This window comes from Monodelphis domestica, chromosome 1 (genome assembly GCF_027887165.1).
Source record: "Monodelphis domestica isolate mMonDom1 chromosome 1, mMonDom1.pri, whole genome shotgun sequence".
Taxonomy (NCBI): domain Eukaryota; kingdom Metazoa; phylum Chordata; class Mammalia; order Didelphimorphia; family Didelphidae; genus Monodelphis; species Monodelphis domestica.
Window position 1 is genome coordinate 617,916,661 of NC_077227.1, and position 26,311 is coordinate 617,942,971.

A 26,311-nucleotide genomic window follows, 5' to 3' on the forward strand; every position below is an offset into this window, starting at 1 on the left:
TCTCTTTCTGCAGAGTTATCAGAAAACTCTTTCCAGCAAACAAATGGCAACTCTATAAGTGGATGTTAATGAAATTTTAATGAATTTGAGGTGCTGGCACAGGATATCCCTGCAGAGCTCAGATTTTTCTTTAAAAAAAAAATATATCCCTCTAATGATTCCTGCTTACAAATGAAAATAGCAATCTGAAGAACAGAATTGGTCGAGGTTGATGGGAGTGCTTTTGGAGACCAACTCACTATTGGTCTCTCTGTTTCCTCCCTTTCTCTGGTGCCCTAAATCATACTCTAGAATAGTCTGGAGCATTATCTTGGCATTTCCTGGTCAGTAGCAAGGGCGCTCTTTATATCTGTTCTAATCCAATGTTGCTGCTAGCTTTGCAGTCTGCTTCCTGCTAGATGTTTATTACAGATTGTTTCTTTCTGTCCATCTAAGCAGTCTGTAAACACTATTCCAAAGAGCAGGCAGGCAGATTTATAGTTTCATTGATGGCCTGCCCCAATAAATGCTGAGTGTTCTGGGCTATGCATGGACTTTGGCCCCTGGCCCAGAATACCTGAGTCAATTTTAAAATCCAATTGTTACAGGGTGTTTGTATTTTTAGAGAGGAAAAAGGTGTGACTGTTTAGATTCAATAGCTGTCAACATTTACTTACAACTTTCTTTTTAATTAAGGAAAACACAGAGATCAATAGAGAATTTACAAGCATAGAGGGGTATAGCAAACTAAAAGGAAAAAATGATATTGTTGCATTGATGAGGGGAAGGTCAATGAATGTATGGGCTACTCCATATTGAATTCTGTGGGGCTTTTTTGTTAATTTTAGCTTTTACTTAGAAGCCATCTTTTGTTCAGTAGTTTGGTTTTCTTGGCAAAGCTACTGGAGCAGTTTGCCATTTCCTTTTCTAGCTCATTTTCCAAATGAGGAACTGAGGTTAACAGGATTAAGTGACTTACTCAGGATCACAAAGCTAGTAAGTGTCTGAGGAGAGGTTTGAACTCGGAAAGATGAGTCTTCTAACTTGAGGTCTGGCACTCTATCCATTGGACCAACTTACTATCACTACAAAACTGAAAGTAGCTTTAGGGAAGAAAGCCCTTCCAGAAAGTTAGGGATTCCTAATGACCTCAAGTGAATTATCAATGGGGAAACAATTTTCCATTTTTGACATGAGAGAACAACTGTGCATATTAACATACAACTTAATGTGACTTTGTCAGAAGAGAACAATAATTCTCCTCTGACAGTTCTCAGTGACTTGAAAGCCTAATCAAAGTCAATGTATTATTAATGGACTTTTAAATGATTCAATCATTCAATCACTCAGTGAAATGCTTTGAAAACATTTTATCTTATGTAAGCTGTCCATTTGGAAAACAAAGACTACCTCCCCTAACCCAGCCTCTAGCTCAAAAGAACACAACAGAGGAAGAGAAATGTCATATCCAGATAGAAACATCCCAATTTAAATAAACTCTAAATTTATGGTCTGGGTATCTGTGATAGTTAAGAAATGTTGGAATTGACTTTGTGCCAATCTCCTTTACCCCCACCCCCACCCCGTAATCTCCAAAGTAAGTATCAGCTCCCACCCTTGGGTCCTACTTCATATTTCATCTTTAATTGTGGATGCCCAGAATAAGCATTTTTTTTAGTCTTTAATGTAATTTCTAGGCAACCTACTTTTTTTAAATTTTCTTTTATTTCTCATTCTATCTCAGATAAGTATTTAAGAGCAGCCAGACCTCCTATACTGACAGTCCAAAGTAATTTAGAATTTTTCTTTTTCTGTTTTTTTTCCCAAGTTTTGCTTTAGCATATCATTAAGTATAAAGATATTTTAATGGATTCATTTAAGTCTTATGATAGTCTATTGATACTTTTGAATAATGTTTTTATTGACTTCTTTTTTTCCACTATTTTTCTCTGTACAGATAAACCATAACTTTACATACTATTTATATTAGAAAAATGAAAAATTTTATAAGCTAAAAATAATTTAAATATTCTAGGACTTTTATGTCATTGAATTATTTTGCAAGGCAATGAATGCCCTTAGACTTTTTATGTAAATATCCATTTTTTAAAATTACTTTTAAGTGTTCATAGAATCATGGAATTATAGATTTTTAGAATTGAAAAGCATGTTAAAGATCGTTTTAGAGGTTCTTAAGCTAAAGTCTGTGAATTTTTTTAAGATTTTATATCTGTTCTTCAATAACATTTGTTTCCTTTGTAATTCTATTAATTTTTAAAATTTATTCACTTAAAATCAGCTTTCTGAGAAAGGCTCCATAAGTTTCATGCCAAAGAATAAATGTTGAAGAAAAATCAGAAGTCCAACTCTAGACCTTTTAGAAAAAAGTGGTACTTGATCTTAACTTTGAGGAACAGAGGATTAGGAATTCCATGAAATGAAGATGAGTAGGAAGAACATTCCAAAAAAAACATGTTACAAAGACATGGAAGTTGGGAGATGAGAATGTTGTGAATGAGCACTTTCAAATGAGCCAGTCTTTTATGTGAACACTGAATGTGTAATGGGGAGGAAAGTGAAATAAGCATGGAAAGAGACGTTGGAGCCAGTTTGGAGTGTGTTACATGGCACAGTATTTTATACTGGAGGCAAAAGAAAACCAGTGAAGCTTCTGGTACAAAAAGATGACTCAGTTCTATCTACCTTGAGAATATAAATTTGGCAGTTATGTGGAGGATGGATTGGAAAGGGAAGATAATGGAGTCTGTGAGACCAATTAGGAAGCTATGGCAATAGTCCAGTCAAGAGTTGATAAGAATTTGAACTAGAGTATAAAGAGGGAAAAGAAAGGATGAATCTTTAAATTGGTCCCTTCGGGAGGCAATGGCACTATTGAAAAGTGGCAAAACACTGAATAATTATGAGTAGTAGGATTACAGAGAAGAAGCACTTTGTAAACTATAACACAACGATAGTAGTACAGAGCCCCCTTTTATCTGGATGACATGATACCCAGAGGATGCAAAGGGCAAACTTTACAAAACCAACTTGGCAGAACTTGGGTTCACCCTTAAACAGAGTATATTAAGAAACATCTTAAACATATAATGTTACATTATCCACATTCTCCCATTGAGCTGTCCTTTGGGCAGTGTAAATATTTACAGCCCAGCCTTTAAGGTAAAGTTGCAGTTATTCAGTACCTTGAAACATGATAGCGTTGGCATTCAGAATCATCAGTCTTTTGTACTGCATTTTTCCACCATGAGCTCTAAGAAAAACTTTTAACATGAGTACAACACACTTAGTGAATGTTAGCAGATGCTAAAACTTTTTATTAGCTGATTTATTAGGGGTTTATGACCATTCTTAAAAAAGGAAAGAAAGAAATCCAGACAAAACAATCTGTTGAAGTCTTTGAATCTAGAAATCAACTTCATGAACAATAGAAGGCAGAACATTTTTACATATGTAACTAATTCAAAACAGCTGAAATTTTGTGCAAACTAAATGCTTGCTATTGTTGATATTCTTTGCAGAGTAGAAAGAAAAGATTCAATAAAAATGGGCAAGGAAGAGAGATGGAGGAGTATAGTAGACACACATTTAGGAAGTATGAATGTAGAACATCATGATGCATTGTCCTCTCCTAAGACCTGCTGAGAAAAACAATAAATTTGTCTTTCCCCACAGACTTCAAGTCATACAGTGAGGTCCAGTATAATTTAATTGTACTGAAGAAAATTTAAAATTACTAAAAGGTCTCTCTTTAGCTAGTGAAATGTGAAGGTTCTGATAAGACTATCTAGTGATTCTAGATTTATAGATAGAAGGATCTTGAAGAATCATTTACTCTAAATTCCTCACTTTAAAAGATGAGATAATTTAGGATCCAAAAAGATTAAATAATTTGCCCAAATTCACACAAGAAGTAAGTGGTAGAAACATAATTCTGTTTTTCATTGCAGAATCCTTTCTACTGAAGCCTGGTGCCAAACCATCTTGAGTTGAGTATTATCCTCTTTACATTACCTTTCAAATACAAACATTTCTGAGAGAGATCATCCAATAAAATCAGGAAACTATAATTCCATTCTATTCAATTAAACTCAAGAAGTATCTACTTGATTGAGTATCTATTATGATATAAGGCAAAGTAATTAATTCTTCTTTTTTTCTTTAAAAAATGGGAGGGCATTTTTCACATGACTAAATACAGCTTTAATTTTTTATTATAATAATCTGAAATATTATAATAATCTGAAAATTTCCTGTTCTTATCATTTGACCATTTGTCCAGTGAGATATGCTTTATTGTCTCATAAATTTGATTCAGTTCTCTATGTACTTGAGAAATGAAGCTTTTATCAGAGAGATTTGCTATAATCATTTCCTCTTCCCAGTTTGTTGTCTGCCTTTTAATCTTGGTTGCATTGATTTTGTTTATACAGAAAATTTTTAATTTAATCTAGTCAAAGTTATCTATTTTATATCTTATAATGTTTTCTATGTCTTACTTTGACCTAAATACTTCTCTTATCCACAGGTCTGATAGGTAAACTATTTTGTGCTCCCCTATTTTGTTTATGATATCATCCTTTATTTCTAAATCACATATCCATTTTGACTTTATCTTGATCTAAGGCATAAGGTGTTGGTCTATGCCTAATCTCTGCCACACTTTATTCCAGTTTTTCCAGCAGTTTTCGTCAAATAGAAAACTCTTCCAAAATAAGAAGGGCTTCTGAAGCCCTGCCAGAGCAAAGCCAGGTGCCAGAGCAGATATTTCGTTTGTTAAACTAGATTTCTCAATCTACTCACTTTCTCATTTCCCTACCTTACTCTTTTCCTAAATTTTGTAAATAAAACTACTATAAAGTTATTTTGAATTGAGATATATTAATTTTGGTGACCACATCTCTTATACTTTGTCCAACCTTAATTTTATCCTTATACTATGATCTTTTTTCCTTTATATGTTGAGTACTCAATCTATTCCACTGGTCCTCCATTCTATTTCATGGCCAGAATCATTTTTTTTTGATGGCTGCTGCTTTATAATATAGTTTGAGACTTGATGGAGCTATACTACTCTCCATATTTTTTCATTAATTTCCTTCCACTGAATTTTGTTATTTATTTTTTTCTAGCTCTATAAAATATTTTTTCGATTTTTGATTGGAATGACATTGAATAAGTTAATTAATTTAAGAATAATTGTCATTTTATTATATTGCCTCAGCCTAATCATGAGCAATTCATATTTTTTTAGTTTGTTTAGATCTGACTTTATTTGGGTGAAAAGTGATTTATAATTGTGATCATATAGTTCCTGGATTTGTCTTGACAGTTAACTATTTTTTCTTTCCATCTTCCTGGTTGCTGATCCTTGTTCTGATCAGATGTTTATTACTTTCCAGTTTTAGGATATTTTTCAAAACAACTCAATCTTCCCTGTTGCAGACCCTACTCCCTCCCTGTGGACATGCATTGAAACCTTGCCTACTCTTCCCCTCTTAGGTACTTAAGAACTTTGGTTCTGTGTGATGTCCTGAATTGTAATTCCCATACCACAATTAAAGACTCTTATAGTTGATACTTTGGTAGTACTCATTATTTAAAGTTGATAACATTTTACAGTTGAAATTGAGACAAAATGAAAGTCACTTGGTCATTCACACAGCAAGTGAACATCTGAGGCTGAATTTCAAATTAAGTATTCTTGCCTCTAGTCTCCCTCAACAGAAATGCTGAATTTTATTTTGGAACAGATTTTATTTGAAAACTATTCCTTTTAAAGTTCATTTTGTGGGTGCCTGGACCCCTCTGAGTCTGTACATGTAGAAAGCTCTCTATGGCTATGAAGCTCCTTTAGCAGTTGATGTTTATATTTTCTGAGAGTTGTCTGGGAACTAAGAGGAATTTAAGAGACTTGCCTTGAATTAAAAGTACTGCAAATTATACTTGAAACCTCTTCCTTCTCACTCTCAGGTAACATTCCCATACATTGTTATTGACTTCCCTTTCTGAGTATACCAAAAAACAAAACCAAGCAACAATAAAATCTGGACCTGCCATTTCATCAGTGTAGGGAGTTTCTTAGGGGGTCATGATATATATAGTCTTGGAGATTTATCTGGAGCAATGAGAAATTAAGTGTCTTGCCTCAAATCATTCAGCTAATACTTTTCAGAGTGGGGACCTAACTCTGACCCTGAGGTTCCCTTTCTACTAAGCCATTATGCTTCTCACTTATTCTATTAAAACAAAAACAAAAACTACAACAAACAAAAAAAACCAACAACCCTAAGCCTAAACCTAAATCAAAAACTAAAGTCCCAAATCTAGGAAATATGAAGGCATGTCAGGTCTTTATGAGCCACCTTCACCCATCAATAGGAACTATTGACTCTGGACATCAAATCAATGGATATTCTGCATAATAATAATTCTGAGTCTTTTAAAATATATTGATGGACAGTTCCTCTGGCTCATTAATACCAAAGCAATTGTTGATAATTGCTCTGGGTTTCAACTTCTAATTAAAGCTAAGTGGCTAGATTTGCATACAGTAAACAATAGAAGTTACTTGCAACCAAAGTCCCACAGGCCTTATCAACTTCTAGATACAATATCATTAAAGCTTGCATGCTAATTATGGCTAATTGCTCAATGCAAATAGAAGTCATTCTGTAGATATTTAAGTCTTCCAGCAGCTTATTCCTGCACTTTATCTAAAAACTATCCAGCTGCTTCAGCTATCTAAAATAACAAAATAGAAGGCGAAAATAAATAATGCTCTCTAAAGCTGTCAAGTTCCATGAAATCTAGTTGCCTCTTTTAGTGAGAGCAGTTCAACCCAGTTGTATAATGTGAGTCAATTAGTCTTTACTTTCTTGTTAATTTTAGTAGGTGACAAATTGTCAGACTACCTAATTAGAAATAATTAAAACAAAAGTCATTCCTATTTCAAGTTAAATAAATATTAGTAGTAGTAGTACTAAATGCTAAAGTGGCCTTTGGATTCCTCCTTAATTAACCCTAGAGGGTTACATGGAAAATAATGAAACAACTATCCAAATTCCTAAACTTTAGTTGAAGAGGGAATAGTCCATCCTTTGGGACTTTTTGATAGCTGATCTGGTAAAAATGACTTATATGGCAATGAATTGCAAAAGTGACAGAGAACTGGATTAATAAATGGATTGCTCAAGTTGTTCTATATTTATTTCACACTTCATTGGTTGTAGGGTTGGACTATACCTTTTTAAAAAATTTTTAAATGTTGATAATTTTTTTTTTATATTTACTTTCTGATACTCAGAAAATAATTATGTTCTAAGTCCACAAACTATTTATTTGGCATTATGGATGGGCCCTAAATTTCACTGCTGATGGGGCAGAATCAGTCTCACAATCTTTTTTAAAAATCTAAAAAAAATTTTCCAGATCACATCAATACTATTTTAAATAATCATTTTCTGATATCTTGCAATCCATGTTCTTCCAACTCCCTCTTCATCCCACTTTCCATAAGAAAAGAGATAATATGATACAGTTTACACATGTATCATAAAATTCCAATTTCCATGTTGTGAATTAAGATACATATTGGTCACACTAGAGAAAAAATTTGTGGAAGAAATAAAGTAATGAATGACACACTACAATCTGCATTCAGGCTCCATAACTTCCTTCTATGGTGATGGATAGTCTTTTTCCTCATCAGTTATATAGGGTTGTCCTATATCCTTGCATTGTTGGTAATAGGTAATTCATTCACAGTTTTGACTATCTTGCTTTATTGCTGTTACTATATGCAATGTTCTCCTGGTTCTACTCACTTGGCTTTGCATCACTTATTATAAAAGTCTTTCTAAGTTGTGTGTTTGTGTGTGCCACAACTTGTTTAGCCATTCCTCAATTGATGGACATCCCTTCAATTTCCAGTTCTTTGCCACCACTAAAAGAACTATTACAATTATTTTGTATAACCAGGTCTTTCTCCTCTATCTTTACTCTCTTTGGGATATAGACCTAGTAGTGGTATTACTATGTCAAGATTAGTAATATTACTGGGTCAGAGTATTGGTATTGCTGGGTCAAAACATATCTTCTTTTCCTGTATATTTGATGTTTATGTCTATCCTCCAGTAAATATCCATCTGGTCTGTTGTGGCCCTTAATTTGTTGTTTTGAGGACATCAGTATGTTATTGGAACTATCTTACTGTTGTACTTTCTTTTAATTACATACTTTCCTATCTTTTCTTTGGGGCAGATATGTGGCTTTATGACATGATTTATGCCACTATCTCAGTATGTCAATGTTAGTTATAAATTACACCCTACTTATACTCACCAAGTGTCTTTCTTTGGTCTTTGATGTCTTTCAGATTATGGTACTCCAAGATTCATAGTCACAAAATGTCACCAGGAGAATAGTTTTAAAAAGGATGTAGGTTGAGAACTTCGAAAGTGCTACACAATGTCCCCAATATGTACCCAATATCCCAAATAATCTTTTTTTCATTCACTTATGGACTAAACTCATTGTCCAATTGCAGCCCATGTTCATATGTAAGTAACTGACTTGCCATTTACTTTCCATATTGAAATCTGGGCAATAAGCATTTTTCTTCTTCATTGTTTTTTGTCATGAATTGTTAGGGAAATATTACGCAATGATGCTAGCCTTTGGAGCATTCCCAGGTTGCCAATATGATGGAAGTGAGATAATTGCTCTTTTTCTGGCTCACACCCTTTCTTATGCTCTTTCCTGTAGGCCCCTTCCTGTTATAAACAGAGTAGGAAGATCAAAGTTCACCCACAGTGCCAGTGTCATGACCTGGAAGGAGGTGCTGGTGAGGATATCTGAGAAATGGTGGACCTCAGAGTGTTTGTTTCTATTCTGGTTTGATTGCTCTCAGTTTCAGGTGCCAATAGTGATCCCCTCCAAACACAGGAGGTCAAGAAGGAGACCTGAGAGGCAGGATACCAGGCAAGATGTTGCAGTGAAAGCCTGGAAGTCAGGAGACCTGGGACTCAAGCCAGACCAGAGTTTGTATGCTATAGCAAACTAAGCTATGAACCTAATTCTTTTCCCCTCCCCTGAGAATGAAGTAGTACAATGTGGGTGGAGGGTTAAGCCCATCTATTAGTATATTTGTTAGTATACATTTTGATGTAAATATTCCTGTGTAAAAGCTACTCTTTTGGTGACTAAATGGAACTGGGGTTAAGATCTATATAATTGAAGGTGCACCATCTGTGAGGACTGGAGTCATTGGCAGAGAGCCTAGACACTCCAAAGTCTTTAAGGATGCTAAAGGGATGAAATGTAACCTATATGACCTGCAAACAATGGCAGCCTGGATTGTCTTCTATTACTCTTATTAGATTTCAGTGGCAGGGTATTAGAGGTTCAATGAAATTAACACCATGTTATCTTTAAATAGTCATATTTGGAGAACTTTGCCAGGCATATAGAATCTTTCATCTATTTGTACTTTGCATGGGACATCATCCACAACACTGGTGAATTCCTTAGCCAACCATATATTTTCACATTTTAAACATCATTTGCTATCTAATTTTAGTAGATACTTGTATAAAATGATCTTCATAATTTTACCATTATAGAATCTTGGGTAATTTTAAGTAATACATAGGCTATTTCTTGTTTGAAGAAAATCTTCTCCCAAGACAAATAAATATATTTTAATCAATATACAACATACATAATAGAACTTAATACTAATCTCTTTGCCACTCAGTCAGTTGTGTTCTGGTAATAATGAGAGTCTTCCTGGTTTTCTCTTTTCATGTTTTCTTAAAGGAAGCACAAAGATCACATTGAGACTAAAAAGTATGAATCCATAGATGTTGGTGTCTTTATGTATGTATTTTCCCCCTTTTTGGTAAAAGTTTTATTTTATTAAAAATACATTATCTGTAGCTATTCATTTATCAGTTTTCAAACTTGAAAATCACTTTTGAATGTCTTCTGACTGTAAGGATAATTTTAGGGTTGTGACCTAATCTAAATTAATTTTGGTCACCAGGGAATATCCCAAATAAAATGATTTCTCCTGTCTGGCCTGTGCCAGGAGGAGTTCAAAGTCATCTACCATGAGGTCTTTGAAGATTAGAGGCTTTTTCTAAGAGGATAGTGTTTGGAAGGTAAAGGAGGAAAGAATCAGTCTAAACTCCGAGAGAGCTCAGAGAAGACGCCTCACCTGAACTAGGTTACTAGGCTTCTTCCATTATGGTATCAAGGAAAACTCACTGCTAACCTGGACAATAGCTGCTGCCATGCCAAGATGCCAAAACACTCAGCATGCTGCCACCAGCTACCTCTCTGCCACCAAAAAAGAGGCTGGAGAGAGGAAGTGACACAAAATATATAGACGGTTTTACATCACTTTCCTGCATCTTACATGTACCAATGGTAGCTTAAGCTTGATTTAGGACAGCCCAGGGATCTGTCAGTTGTTTCTGATTTGTCATTTGCTAGCACTTGTCTGTCTTGGGCCATCCTCCTAAATACTTAATCCTTACGGGTAGGTGTAGATGTTCCTGTTTTGTTAGACTAAGTAGGGTGGAGTAATCTAAAGTTCACATCCCATAATGGAAAAAATGTGATTTAACTCACAGGCCACTTACAATTTTAGTGGCATTTAGTCTATTAGTGACCTTAAGCTAAATAAATGCCCACAGAATGGTTTTTATCTACCTAAAAATAGAAATAGTTGTCTTCAGAGAACCACAGACCAAGAGTCAAATACTAGAACTTGGTGTTATTTCTTCATAATGGAAGTGGTTAAAGCCAAAGAAAGATAATAATAATAGTTGCTCACAATTATATAATGTATAACAGGAATGCTTATAAATGATTTCAGGCTTATAGAACACTCTTCACATCCTGTGCCTTTCATGTTTCAGTGAAATAAAAGAAGTTTCAGTTGTAGAGAAACCAAGAGTTACAATCATGAAGGGAGTGTATTTTTCTTATAATCTGATCTGTCATTGGTTAGGGGCCACCAGAGCTTTGTTTAAGAATTGCCAGTTCAAGGGCTAGGAAATTTGCCCTTCTGTGGGAAACTTAAAAGACCACTAGTTTTTACTTCTCTAAGAAAGAAGTTTAGACAAAACCTGATAATTGTGGTAAGGGGAAATTGCAGAAATGTAAAGCCAGAGTGTGACCTAGGTAGCACTGTGGATAGAATGACAGGTCTGGAATGGGGAGGACCTGGGTTCCATCTTGACCTCAGACACTTCTTAGTTGTGTGACCCTGGGCAAGTCACCTAAACCTATTTACCTAATCCTTGACATTCTCTTATAGTTGTTGCTAAGACAGAAAGTAAGAACTAAAAAATGTATTTTTAAAGTAAAGCCATTTCCTTAGATTCCCACTGGAGAACCCTCTTCATCTGCTACTGCTTTTTTCTCCCTCTGTGAAAAAAGCTAGAGATATTTGATCTTTGGCACAATTTATATGTGAGCAGAAGGGTCCTACAATGACCCACTGAGTTCGTCCTAATTGTTCCAATAAAAGAGACTCTTCAGTGACTGCCATAGTTTGTTTCATAGTTCGAGGGAAAGAAAGCAGACTACAGATAAACAGAAAACTGATAAGAGCACCCCTGTTTCCAATGGTCAACTTGCAAAGAGAAGGATCTTTCCAGCTGGATAATTAGGAATCTCTGATTCCCCAATCCTAAGAAACTTCATTTTGCTCAGGGTTCCTGAGGCTTTAATCCAAAGGGGTAGACCAAAAGAAACTAAAAACTGCAGTGAACTATCCTATGAAGAGAAAAGGTAGGGGAGGCACTTTTGGGGAAATGATTATATTTCAAACTAGGGCAGACAAAGAAAACAGTCAGCTTTTCAGTCTTAGCTGGATTGCCATGGCTCCCCTAACCATGGTATTTTTCCCAGGAAGATTTGTCTTTCCTAACTAATAACATGTTCCCACAGAGTGGAAGGAGCTGGAGTGAGTGATCTTAGAGCCGGTGTGTACGTAGAGGAATTGAGTAGCCCCAATCCTTGCTTAAGTCTTTGTCAATTTTCATGAGAACAAGCTGTTATAGAAGAAAAAGGACCCTCAATCCCCTTTGCCCACAGAGGAGACCAAATTTCAGGAACTTGTCTGTTAAATGTATCCCTCAAAAGCTCATATAATACTTTAGGGTAGGGACTATTTTTTTTTCCTTTGATTTCCAAGAATTTCAATAAAGCATGGCCCTAATGACTCATCAGGGCATGGAAAAAACCCTGACTTCTTGAAGACTATACCTGCAAAAGAAGGTCTGGCAGGTTCTACCATGCTGCAAAGATAATGTGCACAGTCCCAGCAAAAGACCAAGCCAACTTTCCCTAGTCAAACTTAACTGAGTATGATGACCATAGTTCCTCACTAGTAATTTAGGGACCTGGGAAATGAACTCTTTGGCCTTGGCAAACCAGAAAACAACAGCTACAAATCCCAATGACCCTCAGTCTTTAGCATCTCCCTTCCACTTCAAAGTTTTAAAAGTAAGAAAGAAAGCATCAGAGTAAATGTTCTCTATGAAATTGTTTGAGAATCTTATATAAGTAGATGATGTTGTATTTTTTCCAATCTTGTATCAGATGAAACCTTTGCTTTCTAGGGTAATGACAGAATTAGAAAACAAAACAAAGCAAAGCAAAACCCACCAAAATACTTTGATGCAAAGTTCACCTCTCCTATATTCAATTTATTCTTAAATCTGCATTCATAAATCAACAGAATACCCTCTTAGACATCAGTCGTGCCCCAATGCCCCTCATTCGCCTGTCTGTGCTTTGGTTTTTGGAATTTGTGTGAGTAAGCAATGCTTATAAAAATACTTTCCATGAAATTAAAAGCATAGCACAGCCCATCCTTTGTCATCCTAACATGTATTTAATATGCAGCTATACACAGAAGGTCCAGGGGTATTGATGATATGTTACAAAGTGTGTGTGCATGCATGCCCACCAGCCATGAATAAGCCAAATACCTTAATAGAAAGAAAATAGGTCTATTCATGGTGCATTCTGTGGTTTCCTAACTCAAGTAAGAAAAGTTGCTAATTCAAGATTGTGAGCTTGTTTTTGAAGCATAAAACTGCCGAGTCAATTTTTCTGAAAATAGGTTTGTTACCAGGACAGATGCCAACAATTTGCATTACTGAATATGTAGCTATAGACTAGTTCCTCAAAGCAGAGCAACAAAGGAGATTTCACATTCCATTAAATTATTTCTGATTTTTCAAAATAAAATCCAGTTCTAAAATAAAGCTTCTGGTTGGCTGAAATATTTTTTGTTAAAAAGTGTATAACAAAATCCATTTTTAAAAAAATCCTTACTTTCTGTCTGTGAATTGATACAGAGTATTGCTGTATATTCTTTTTTTTTTTACCTTCTATCCAAATACCAATACAAAGTATTGGTTCAAAGGAAGAAGAAGGGTAAAAGCTACACAATTGGGGATAAGTGACTGGTCCAGTGTCACATAGCTAGGAAGTATATATGGCCAAATTTGAACTCAGGACCTCTCATCTCTAAGTCTGACTGTTCACTGAGCTACCTAGTTGCCCCTAATAATATGCATTTAAATAATTTTTATATCCTTCTTCCCAGAATAATTCAGAAGTTTCAGAACCTATTTTATTTCTTTCATCTTCCTAAATTAACTGAGTAATGTTCACTTGAACCTAAATAAAGACTAGTGTTAGTGTTCTTTTTCTTTTTTTTCACTGAAATCTTTCCTATTTTTCCAGGCCAGGCAGATTTCCTTGATTTCCCCTGACTATCCAACCTTCAGAAATAATATCTGTAACTTCCTAACAACCATAGCTTTTTGTTCTTGTGGTACTTATCACACACTAACTGGCACTGTAGTTTTGAATGAATGTGTTTTCTTCCTCTCAATTAAACTATAAGCTTCATAATGGTAGGAACATATTTGTCTTTTTATCCCTCTGTGTTTCTAGAATAATATCTTCTATGACATTCAAAAGGTGCTTGCTAAAAGAACTAGATTTTCCTTTGATATGTTTTTCACTGCACAAATAAAAATATTACATACTTTGAAACTCTCTAGAAAAACGTCATATCTTTTCAGTTCATTGGTCCTGCCCTAGAGGAGCTTTGAGACTAGAATTATAAACTTTCAACCTCTTTACTAAGGCTTCCAAATTGAACAGTAAGTCTAGGACTATATAACACTGCCACATTTGCCTCAATTCACAGCAACAGTGCAAGTAGGTTGTGGAGAGCTATGCTAACCCAAATTATGAATCTCTTATACTCAATCCTGCCTCCCTAGTGACCTGTTCAATTCTAGATTATTCTTTTCTCTTTAATCCCTTATTTCCCTATCTAATTGGATTAGAGTGGCTCTCTATTACATCCAGAATTAAACTTTTTTTTTAATCACTCAATCTTTTATTTCTTATTATTGCATTCTGTGTTTCTTTTTTGTTTGTTTGATTTTTTTTTTTCAAAAAAAGAATAAGATATTCAGTGCCTTAACAGGTCAACATCTAATACCTTTTTAAAAAAACTAAAATGATTGCTGTTATAGTTAAACAAGATACACTACTAGCAAGCATATCTCCAAGTTCTCTCTCCACAGGACATTTTTCTGAAGATTTAAGTTATTTCTTCTTCCTATCATACACACAGACACACACACACACATATGCTGTCTCTGTCTCTATCTATTCCCAGCCAGCATTTCTTCCCCTTCATTTTAGATCAATTCAAGGGAAGACTTTCTGCTACTTTTATTTTATTTATTTTATTTCTTTATTTTTTAAAATATTTATTTAGAATATTTTTCCATGGTTACAGGATTCATGATCCCTCCCACCACTGCTTTCTCCTCCCCACAACCAAAGCCAACAATCAGTTCCAATGGGTTATACATGTATCATTGCTCAAAACCTATTTCCATGTTATTCATGTTTGCAGTAGAGTGATCTTTTAATATCAAAACCTTAACCTCATTCCTGTTGCACTACATGATCGATTGTATATATATTTTAATGCATTTCTGCTCCCACAGTTCTTTCTCTGGATGTGGATAGCATTCTTTCTTCTAAGTTCCTCTGGATAGTCCTGGGTCATTGCATTGCTACTGCTAGAAAAGTCCATTACATTTGATTGTGCCATAAGGTATCGGTTTCTGTGTACAATGTTCTCCTGCTTCTGCTCCTTTCACTCTGTATCAATTCCTGGAGGGCATCCCAATTCACATGGAATTCCTCCATTTCTTTATTCCTTTCAGCACAATAATATTCCATCACTAACAGATACCACAATTTATTCAGCCATTTCTCAATTGATATAAATACCCTCATTTTCCAGTTTTTTGCCACAACAAAGAGTGTGGTATGGCTGGACCAAAAAACAGGCATTCATTTAAAGCCTTTTGTGCATAGTTTCAAATTGCCTTCCAGAATGGTTGGACCAATTCACATCTCCACCAGCAGTGTATTAGTGTCACAATTTTGCCACATTCCCTCCAACATTTATTACTTTATTTTGCTGTCATATTGGCCAATCTACTAGGTGTGATGTGGTACCTCAGAGTTGTTTTGATTTGCATTTCTCTAATCAGGAGGGATTTAGAACACTTTTTTATGTGCTTATTGATAGTTTTAATATCCTGTGAAAACTGCCTATTCATGTCCCTTGACCATTTGTCAATTGGGGAATGGCTTGACTTTTTGTGGATTTGACATAGTTCCTTCTATATTTGGGAAATTAAACCTTTGTCAGAGAGTTTTGTTACTAAAATGTTCTCAGTTTGTTGTTTTCCTTCTAATTTTGATTGTTTTGGTTTTCTTTGTACAAAACCTTTTTAATTTGATATAATCAGTCATTCATTTTATAATTTACAATGTTCTCTATATCTTCCTTAGTCTTAAATTCCTTCCTTTCCCACAGATATGACAGGTATACTAATCTATGTTCACCTAATTTGTTTATGATTTCACTCTTAATATTTAAATAATTTACCGATTTTGAATTTATCTTGGCATAGGGTGTAAGATGTTGAACTAAATCTAATTATTCATATACTGTTTTCCAATTTTCCCAGCAGTTTTTTGTCAAATAGTGAGTTCTTGTCCCAAAATCTTTTGAGTTTATCAAACACTAGCTTATTGAGGTCATTTACCCCAGAAGCCAATTCCATTGATCCACCCATATTGTTTTGATGACACTAACCCTAACCCTAAATTCATGCTTTATAGTACAGTTTAAGACAGGGGTCTTAAACTGTTTTTGCTGTCCCCTTCTCTTGCTCTGTCTCCATAAAAAGTCTTTAGGGTTAGGTGCTTTTTTGATTGTTTGCTCATTTTCCCTATCTAGTTATAGGTATGCTCTGTTTTCTGGGGAGTTGGGGTACCCTCTTAAACTTCAGTCCTTCCTTGATGTTATTTTTTTGTTTATTTTCTGGGTAGTTACTAATATACCAGATGGTCTGAGGGCTGAAAGCTCTGAGAGTACCCTTCCCCTACTAATTCAATTGATCCTTTAGATGCTGATAGCTTAAAGATTTTCCTCAGCTTTTGATCTCAGTCTGAACTTGATCAGGTCAGGTGCTGATCAGTTTCTAGCCCCAGGCTTAGGCTTATTTATTTATTTATTTTTTTGTCTCAAGATATTCTTGATTCAATCAGGTACATCCTTGAGTAACCAGTCCTAGAGCTCCAACCTTAGTTTTGGGAAAAATTATGCCAGGGAGGCTTCCCCTGAAAACTGTGTCCTCACCCCAAGTCCAGACTGGGATTCCTGGATTTGCCCTGGGCCCACATGGATTGGCCCCCTTTAGCCTAGATTGCCTTGGCCTGGGACTTCTGACTTCTCCACAGGTTTGCAATTTCAAGTTGTTTTGGACCACTAATTGCCCAGCAGGATATCAGGGTCTGACTTAGCTTAGGCCCAAGTCCTGAACGTGTAAGAGCAGATGTGTGAGGAATTGGGGTGTAGTTTGCTCTTGACTTGCTCTTCACTTGCTGCTATGACTCCTGCTACTTTTGCTCCCCTCTCACCTCAGTTCCCCGGATGATCTCTGCCTACCTTTTGGCTTTTTCATTTTTGAAAGTTGTTTCCCTATGTCTCTGTTGGTTCTTTCACTCCTATATTCATTTTGTGGTGATATTTTACTCTTGGTCAGAGAGACGATTTTTGTTGTGAAACAGGGTTCTGCTGCTCTGGCTACTCCTTCGTCTTAGCTCCCTCCAGAAGAAAACTTAGAAGTCTTCTGTTTGGCATTGAAAACTTGTCACAATCTGAACCCTTTTTTGCTTTCTAAAATTCTTGCTTTTTCTTGTGTTTTATAAAGCAATGACACTAGCTTACTCAAATATTTTTAACACATATGTATCTCTCTTACTTCTGGGAATTTTCTCTGGCTATCTCTTATGCCTGAATTTCTTTGCCTCCTCACCTCCACTTATTGTCTTCCCTAGCTTCTTTTATATCTCAACTAAAATCTCATCTTCTATATGAACCCTTCCCTAACTCTTTTAATTCCAGTGCCTTCTATCTCTTAATTATTCCCTGTTTAGCCTATATAGAGTTTGCTCTGTAGAGATTTGTTTGTGTGTTTTCTTCCTCATTACTTAATGATAGGGTTTATTTTTTGCCTCTTTTTATTTCCCCAAAACTTAGAATAGTGCCTGGCACATAGTATGTCTATAATAAATGTATTATGATTAATTAATTTAATGTGTCCCAGAAAGATTTCCATTTAGGATGGTTAAATTTTTATAAAAATGGTTCTTAACAAGAGCAAAATCAGGTTATCCAGAAAAATTGTTTCTAGCTATATTTTTCATGGTGGTTTATTAATGAGATGGAAATTAGTTGATATCTTAGTCATAATCACAATAAACATTATTTAAGGAATCGAGTCTTCTACATATCTTGTTTCATTAAAGTTCTTTACTTATAGATACATAGGTCGATCTTGAAACAAGATGATGAGTTTGTGGCACCCAGCAAAAACAAATTGCAACAGAGAGAGTAATAATGATATTAAGAAACTATTTTATGTTTCAACAACCTCCAAAAGTGATTAATGCCTGGTTCACAGAGTACCCCAGTTTTCCTGTAGGATGAAAAATCCCCAAGACTTGTCTATTAATGGTGCTTACACATCATTTACAAATTATTGCTGGTAAGAGGAGCACAATCTAGATGAATTATCATTTCACTCTGATGAACTTCCATTTCTTTCTTTTATTGTTAGGAGGAAAGGTATAGAATATACTTACACATATACTTAACATATTTAATGCTACCTTTCATCTATTTTGTTTTTATCTTTTGTGTTCTAATTTAACTCTGTTGTCTTCTACATTATAATGTAAGCTCATTGCTTTTTCTTTCTTTCCTCATTGCTTAACATGGTGCTTGACACACAGGAAGCACTTACTAAATATTTGCTGATTGATATTAAAATTAATGGGTGATTCAGCCTCTATCTAAATTGGAAAAATTGAGGAACATTTAAAAAACAATCATTATTTAATTCCAATGAAGCAGCATGCATTTTTTTCCTCTTTCTTTCATGACATCTTTCCAATGCTTCAAGATCATGCAGTTTATTCCTCAACCTACAAAATTGATCTATCACCTCTGAATGCTCCTAACACTTTGTTTTTCTATTATGCTATTTATCACATACTGCTTTGTATTTTTAGCTATTAATAAACATGAAAAATTCTCTAGTATGTCTATTAATGGTTGCTGTACTGTTTACAAATTATTTCAAGTAAAGGGAATACTTAATCTTAATCAATTATTGTTTTGCGCTGATGAACTTCATCTCCTTCCTATAATGTTATTGACAACAAGATAAGGCATAGAAACAGAGTGAAAATAGTGGGGTTTTTGTGTTTTTTATCTATGCAATATATTTGTGTATTTGAAGGGGTTGATCAGATTATTTCTGATCTAATTAGTATTAAGATATTATTAAAATTATAGGATGTATAGGATGTGCCACCTCCAGAATCTGAGTAGCCTATTTGTATATGAGAGGGTCTGGAAACCAGACTAAGAATTAGATAAGGGAATGGAACTCAATCTCTCAATCAATATACATTTAACTAAGTGATTAATATGTGCCAGGCATTGTGCTAAGACTTGGGGACACAAAAAAGAATCAAAAGATAGTCCCTACCCTTAAGGTGCTCTCAATCTGGGTTGAGGGGGTGGGCATCCAAACTATATTTGAGACAAGAAAGAAATAACAGAGGGGAGACAATTCAGAACAAGAAGGGGGAACAATAAAATTAAGAGATATTGGGGACCGCTTCTTATAAATCATAGGATTTTCAATGAGACTAAAAGGAAGCCAGGGAAGTCAATTGGTGGAGATAAGGAGGGAGAGCATTCCAAGAATGGGGAACAGCCAGAGAAAATGTGTGGCCTTTGTCTTGTTTGTGATATATCCAGGAAATCATTTCACTGAATCAAAGAGTATGGAGGGAATGGTCATGAGTAAGGTGTAAGTCTTGGACCTGCCCCATGCCTTTTTCTCACTAGGCAAAGGGGAGGGCCTGAAACTATAAAAGCAGAGAATCTGACCCAGCTAGCAATGGTCTTAGAGAGACAGTCCTTTAAGAGCCTTTGTTGCAGAGCTCAGCAAAGGGATTAAGAGATTTCTATCTTCTCCATTTCTCAAGTTATATGAGAAAGTGATTTCTTTTTGCTGAGGGTCTCCTTTTTATCTTTTTTACATCCTGTTTGTACATAATTGATTGCATGTGGTTTTCTCCATTAGACTGTGAACTCCTTAGCATAGGGACTGTCCTTTGTCTTTCTTTGTATATCCATAGGGCTTAGCATAGTGCATACCACAGCTTGGGCACTTAGTAAATGTTTATTGACTGAGTAACCAAATGTCAAGTCCCACTCATATTAAAAAAAAAGAAAAAAAAAAGCTGAAGTACAGAAGAGAACAGCCTTGACAATAGTTACATGGAGCTCAATGGAGTCAACAGTTACCTGCTTCAAGGGTAATGTGAATAACCACATAAATTGAAGTCTAGTGTCTAGGGCAGCAGTTCTTAATCTGGGGGTCAAACGACCAAAACACAGGGGTCGCCTAAAGCCATTTGAAAATACATATTTCTGATGACTTTAGCCGCTGAGATATTGCACTACTTTACAGCAAGATCTCGGAAAGAATGGGGACCCTGCTGCCCGCACATTGTAATAATATTAGTTACCTATCAGTATCCCTCCTCCTATGAGGGGTGATGGATTTACCCTGTTGCCTGGAGACCGGACTCAAACAGAGACCCAGAGAGAGCACCCTGGCTCTGGAGGAGTTAAGAAAGAATCCTGGAGCCGAGTAACCCCAGCAAAGTGAAGTCTCAGCTCGAGCTGGAGGGAGATGACAGGAAGAAGAAGACAACATCTGCGGACCCTCTCCCCAAGCAGGATTTACCTCCTGCCCCAGTGTTCAGGCTGCCTCCTGCTGGATTAATATTTCTCAACATATAATTAAATATTGTTTTTGTGATTAATCACTATGTTTAAATTATGTTTGATTTGTAGCAATGAGAATACATAATGCATATCAGGTATTTACATTCTGAATCATAACTGTAGCAAAATTACAGTTTTGAAGTAGCCACCAAAATAATTTTTTGGTTTGGGGTCACCGCAACATGAAGAACTATATTGCGGGGTCATGGCATTAGAAAGGTTGAGAACCACCGGTCTAGGGCATCCAGGTGATTGTCTCAGTGTAACTGCTTCTGTTACAGTATGGCTTCTCAGATTATAATCTGTATGCTCTAATGAAAGACTCTTCATTATAACTACTTTGGAAGGTTTGTATTTTTTCAAATCAATACCATATATATAGTACAAAATGTTCTGAAAGCCAGAAGAGATTCTGCCTAGCTAGAATCCATCTAACTAGAGTTGATTTGAAGTTTTTTTTTCTTTTTGTGAAGATTTCCCAACTCTTCTGTACATCTTTCAAATTAACTTCTTAAAGAAAAATTTAGTTAATATGTGTAGAACATGATATTTCACCATGAATAGAGAACAGAGACCTGTTCTGGGAAAAGGAAGGGAATGGGTAAGGTATATGCTTGCCAAATAAAGGTTTACTTGGACTTCAGAAACCAGAAAAAGAGGAAGAAGTTTACATTAGGGCAGATAAATGTAGCATCTGTTAGCTTCCTCTTTTATTACCTCATTACTGCTAACTTGGGAGCAAAGTCAGATCACTAGTTTCTGCAAACAGAATTAATAGTGCCTTCTGTGTAATTAGAATCTGTTCCCCTGGACTTCAATTCCCAGCATCCCACTTTCCTTCTCACATTACATGCTGACATAGTAGGGAGGATATAAATTTTGTGTAGCCCCACCTTTTGGTCTCTCTTCCTACAATCAGGCTGTTGAGCAGGTTTTTTGGAGAGTCAGGAAAACTTACTCACATGGGTTTACTTTTTGTTAGATAATTAGGTTTTTATACTTATATTTATATTTCCTTTTTATTTTCTCTCTACTTCCAGACATTATTAATAAACCTTATAAAATATAATACTTTGAGTTATTGGACATTAATTTAAATCTTACATTCATGGTAATGAGAAGTCTGAAGTTTAGAAGCCTAGTTCCTCTCTAAGATGGTAGAACAATTTTTTTTTTAAACCCTCACCTTCTGTCTTGGAGTCAATATTGTGTTGTCAATATCTGCTCCAAGGCAGAAGAGTGGTAAGGGCTAGGCAGTGGGGTTCAAGAGACTTGCCCAGGGTCCCACAGCTGGGAAGTGTCTGAGGCTAGGATTTGAACCTAGGACCTCCCATCTCTAAACCTGGCTCTCAATTCACTGAGCTACCCAGCTACCCCTCAGTAGAGCACTTTTTTAATAGATAAAAAGTCACATTAGTTTTAAAAGTGTCTGTCACCCTGCTGCTGCTCCTGCTCCTGCTCCCACTGCAGCCACCTTCCATGTTTGATCAGACACTGGCTGAGAGTCCTTGCAAGCTGCTTTCTACAGGGTTGGTAAAGTATAAACTCTTTTCCCCTTATATTGCTATCAGCTGAGTGCTTTCTGCTGCCTTGGAAGCTTGGGTATTTATTTAAAGCAACAATTAGCCTCTAACCCTCCTGGTGCCTTTCACCTGAGGGAAACAACCCTGATCCCCCAACCAGCTACCATCTCGCAGCCTAGAATCCTAGAGTGTTGGAGGAAGTTAATAATGTCAATTCAGTTTTGTTGTTGTTATTAAAAGGTATTAATTATTGGGCTAAACTAAGAAAATTTAGCCTTATCTTACTCCTAAAAGTTTGTTCTCTCTTTAAGGCCTTTCCTAAACCCCCAGATATCTAAAGTACTGGGGTCTAGGCACCCCTCAGGTAGTACCCCAGCACTGTCACTTGGCAGCACTTTTTTCCTGGCATTTTTATCCCTGAGGTGAAGGAAGGTTACTCTTCCAAACCTCTTACCTTTATTCAGTCAGTATATACTAGGCTACAGCCGCCTACAGACAGGAATTAGATTCACAACAGATTTAATAAGTAGAATTGCAAGCATGGCCCACTCTATGAAAAAGCAGTACATTACCAAAGTTTTAGGATGTCTTTTCTTACTATTGTTCCTGGGTGCACTGATTAGATACCTTGCAGTTGAGTACTCTTTGGGATACAGTGAAATAGAACTGTAGGGGGTTGGATGCATTTATTTTGAATATAAAATCTTATGACAAAGGGGACTTCCCCATAATTGGTTTTTGTCAATGCACCTAGCAATCATTAGTTTTGTTTGCTTTCTCTTTTATTTCCCTTTTATCCCTAAATTATTATAATTTCCCCTTAGAAAGTACAATATTGTATGTATCTCTGACAGAAGCTCTTTAGAGATATAAGTTGGTTATGTGTACTGGTTCCATGGGGAAACTAGGCATGTAAATCTGGGAGAATTCTACATGCTTGTTTCCCATGGGAATCACAGCGGGGTTGTATAATTAGAATCTGTTCCCCTGGACTTCAATTCCCAGCATCCCACTTTCCTTCTCATGTTACATGCTGATGTAGGGAGGACGTAAATTTTGTGTAGCCCTACCTCTTGGTCTCTCTTCCTGTAATTAAGGCTGCTGAGCAGACTTTTTGGAGAGTCAGGAAAACTTACTCATGTGGGTTTACTTTTTGTTAGATAATTAGGTTTTTATACTTCTATTTACTTCTTATTTTCTCTCTTCTTCAAGTGATTATTAATAAACCTTATACAATATAATACTTGGAGTAATTGGACATTAATTTAAATCTTACACTTCTTATTTTTAGTGGCTTGACAAAAAGTCCGTATTGTCACCCATTTGCCCCAAATCCTCTTGTTACACTTATGGTGAACAGGAAGATGAGGGGGTTAAAAAATAAATTCTTTTGAGGATTGGTAGGAAGAAACAGGAAAGAATGGTCATAATAGCTTTAGTCAAATACATGAAAGGCAGACATACAGCCTGCTTTATAAAACAGTGATGTCCCTCTTTACCCTATTTAAAAGAGTAGAAAGAGGACTGGGTTTGGAGTCAGAGAACCTGGATTCTAATTCTAACTCTGTTATTTGTAACCTGTGTGATTATGTATAAGTCTTTTCTTCTCTGTGGGCTTCATTTTCCTTATATGCAAAATGAAAGGATGGAATTAGTTGTCCTCTCTTCATCTCTAAACCTATGGTCTTCAGGTAGATGGTGGAAATCTCTTGTCAAGGAAGTTGTCCAGGGTGCTCTTGCACTAGGTGTGAGTTGCTTTAAATGATCTTGAAAGTCTCTTCCAATTACAGATGTTATGTTTATATATATATATATATATGTAGTGCTCACATTTAAATATCATGGTTTAATGGACTCATGGGTTCTTCTCTGCTTTCTGTTTCCAGTGCTGACATTAACCCGTTATATAATTTGGGAGAGCTCAACTCCAAAAACATTATTAGGCAGCTGTACTATATGACAAATAATGGGTTAAGAAATAAGATAGAAGATGAAAATTAGCACAGTCCTTGTCATCAAAGAGCTTGCAATCTATTAGGATGGATATGATGTAGACACAAATATAGTAAAAGTAGAGTGTGATATGATGGATCATCAGAAAATGGTTTATGACAATTTGACGGGCCAGATCATGTTTGGTATTATAAGGGGAGCAGGTAGAAACTGTTCTGGGACATAAAGAGAGAGAAGGAATTCCAAACTGAGAGCTGAGGAAAGTTGACACTCCAAGAACAAAGGGGGTACCTTTTATGTGAATGCTCAGTGGCAAGAGAAGGAAGATGAGATCAGAGAAGAGATATATAGAAGTTCAGTTTGGTGGAATTATAGAGTGAATAAATGGATGTAGGGTCCTAGTTTTCTAGGAGTACAGAAGAAATGAAACTCGGTTCAGTAGAAAGTGCTAAACCTAAAGTCAGAAGTTGTTGTTCAGTTGTGTCTGACTCTTTGTAGCCTCCATTTGGAGTTTCCTTGACAAATATACTAGAGTGTTTTTGTATTTCCTTCAAATCATTTTATATATGAGGAAACTGAGGCAAACAGATTTAAGTGACTTACCCAGGGTGACACAGCAAGTGTCTGAGGCCAAATTTGAACTCGAGACTTCCTGACTCCAGGCCCTCTGTTCTACCTGCTAAGCTACCATAGGATCTATTTTTTTTTAAATTCTGGCTCTGATAGTTAGGAAAATGTATGACCAAGTCCAATTCATTTAGAAACTCTGGGCTTCAGTTTTATCCTTTGTAAAATGTGAGATTTAGAATAGATGAACAACAAAGTCCTAATAGCTCAAGATTCCAGAAGCACTTAATACATTGTTCTGTGTGATAGCATCCTATAAATTTTCTTATTTAAAACCTTGGACTGTATATAAGTTTTAATCAATTTGAAAAAGTTAAAATTTCTTCACTTTTACTTTAAAATGCTCAAAAATAAACCCCCAATGCAAGTTATCACTGATTTTATTTCAGGTAACTTAAAAAAAAAAAGGAAAAACATAACAGATTAGCCAAAGTATTTTAGAACAAGGAGATTAAACTCAATTTTTTTCTCTAAATCTTTATGTTGAATGAGTTCTTCCTGATTTTGGTGTTACATTTGTTATTTTCTGAAAAATCCCCCATTTAGAATTGTAAGGCTCACTTTTTTTAATATAGTCTCTTCCACTTTTCTGGTTTCATCCGAAAATATTCCATAGAACCAAATGCATTGGGATTTCATTGAAAAGAATGCCATAAAACAATGCATTGTCTGCTTATTGAATGAGAGTCTACAATGGGGAATATCATAAGAAGGCTTTCTAACTGAGAAATGGAAAAGACAAAACAAGATCATTTATCGAACTTCATCATATTTCCACAAATGAAACACTGCAGTTTTTCAACGGCAATAAAGTTGTGCTTCTGTGTGAAATATTGCAAGTCATAAATAAATCAGACATAAGCATATTGTGTCAAGCATCATTTAGATCTTATCATCCCTGCTCCTCTGAAACCTAGAAGTTCTCAAATATCTCTCAAGTCAAAATAAAATTTATAATCATGAGCTTTGATGCCCTCCATGAATTATGCATCCTCCTCCTTTACCTTAAATGAATCCCAGAATAAAAGTTGAAAGACACCTCAGAAACCGTATAGTCTCTACCTGAACAAGAATCCCCTCTACAATATACACAGGAATGTTTATCTAGTCCTTGTTTAAAGACCTACAATAAAGAGAGACCCACTATCTCTGAAGGCAATCAATAACATCTTTGAATAACTATAAATGTTGGGAAATTTTTCCTTAAGATGACTTCAAATTTACTTTTTTACAAAATAGTTTTGCCCATGGCTATTAATTCTGCCCTTTGGGAAAAAACAAGTCTAATCCCTCTTTAATATGAGTTAGTAATTGATATATTCTTTCAAATGTTTGAAGAAAACTCTTATGTTTCCTCTAAGTCTTCCCATATCACAACTTCTGTTCTTTCAATCAGTCCTCATGGACTAGACTCTCAAGGTCTTTGAATATCCTGGTCATTTTCCTCTTTGATATTCTCTACTTTATCAATTCCCTTTCTAGGTAAGATGTGGCAGACGGAACTGAATGCAAGATATGGTCTCATCATGGCTTAATACCATGAAATTAGTATCTTCCTAGTTTTGGTCACAACCTTTCACTTGATGCTGCCCAAGACCAAACTGGCTTTTTTGTCCACCCTTTCGATCATTCAGCTGATAGTCCACTAAAACCTAGAAATCTTTTTCAGATGAAAAATTATTGTCAAATATAATTCTTCTATCCTGTA

The 26,311-nt window shown here is 35.6% G+C and overlaps 1 protein-coding gene and 1 long non-coding RNA gene across 2 annotated transcripts in view; one reads left to right on the forward strand and one right to left on the reverse strand.

Annotated features, from left to right (window-relative positions):
• The window catches only part of LOC103104051 (uncharacterized), a 28,874-nt gene extending 23,299 nt beyond the window's left edge, over positions 1-5,575 (forward strand). Inside the window, exons 3-4 of the long non-coding RNA XR_008917608.1 lie at positions 3,948-3,985; positions 5,400-5,575. This is a non-coding gene — a long non-coding RNA (uncharacterized LOC103104051). The remainder of the gene's footprint in view (positions 1-3,947; positions 3,986-5,399) is intronic.
• The window catches only part of MACROD2 (mono-ADP ribosylhydrolase 2), a 2,426,984-nt gene that overhangs the window by 994,153 nt on the left and 1,406,520 nt on the right, over positions 1-26,311 (reverse strand). The window lies entirely within an intron of this gene.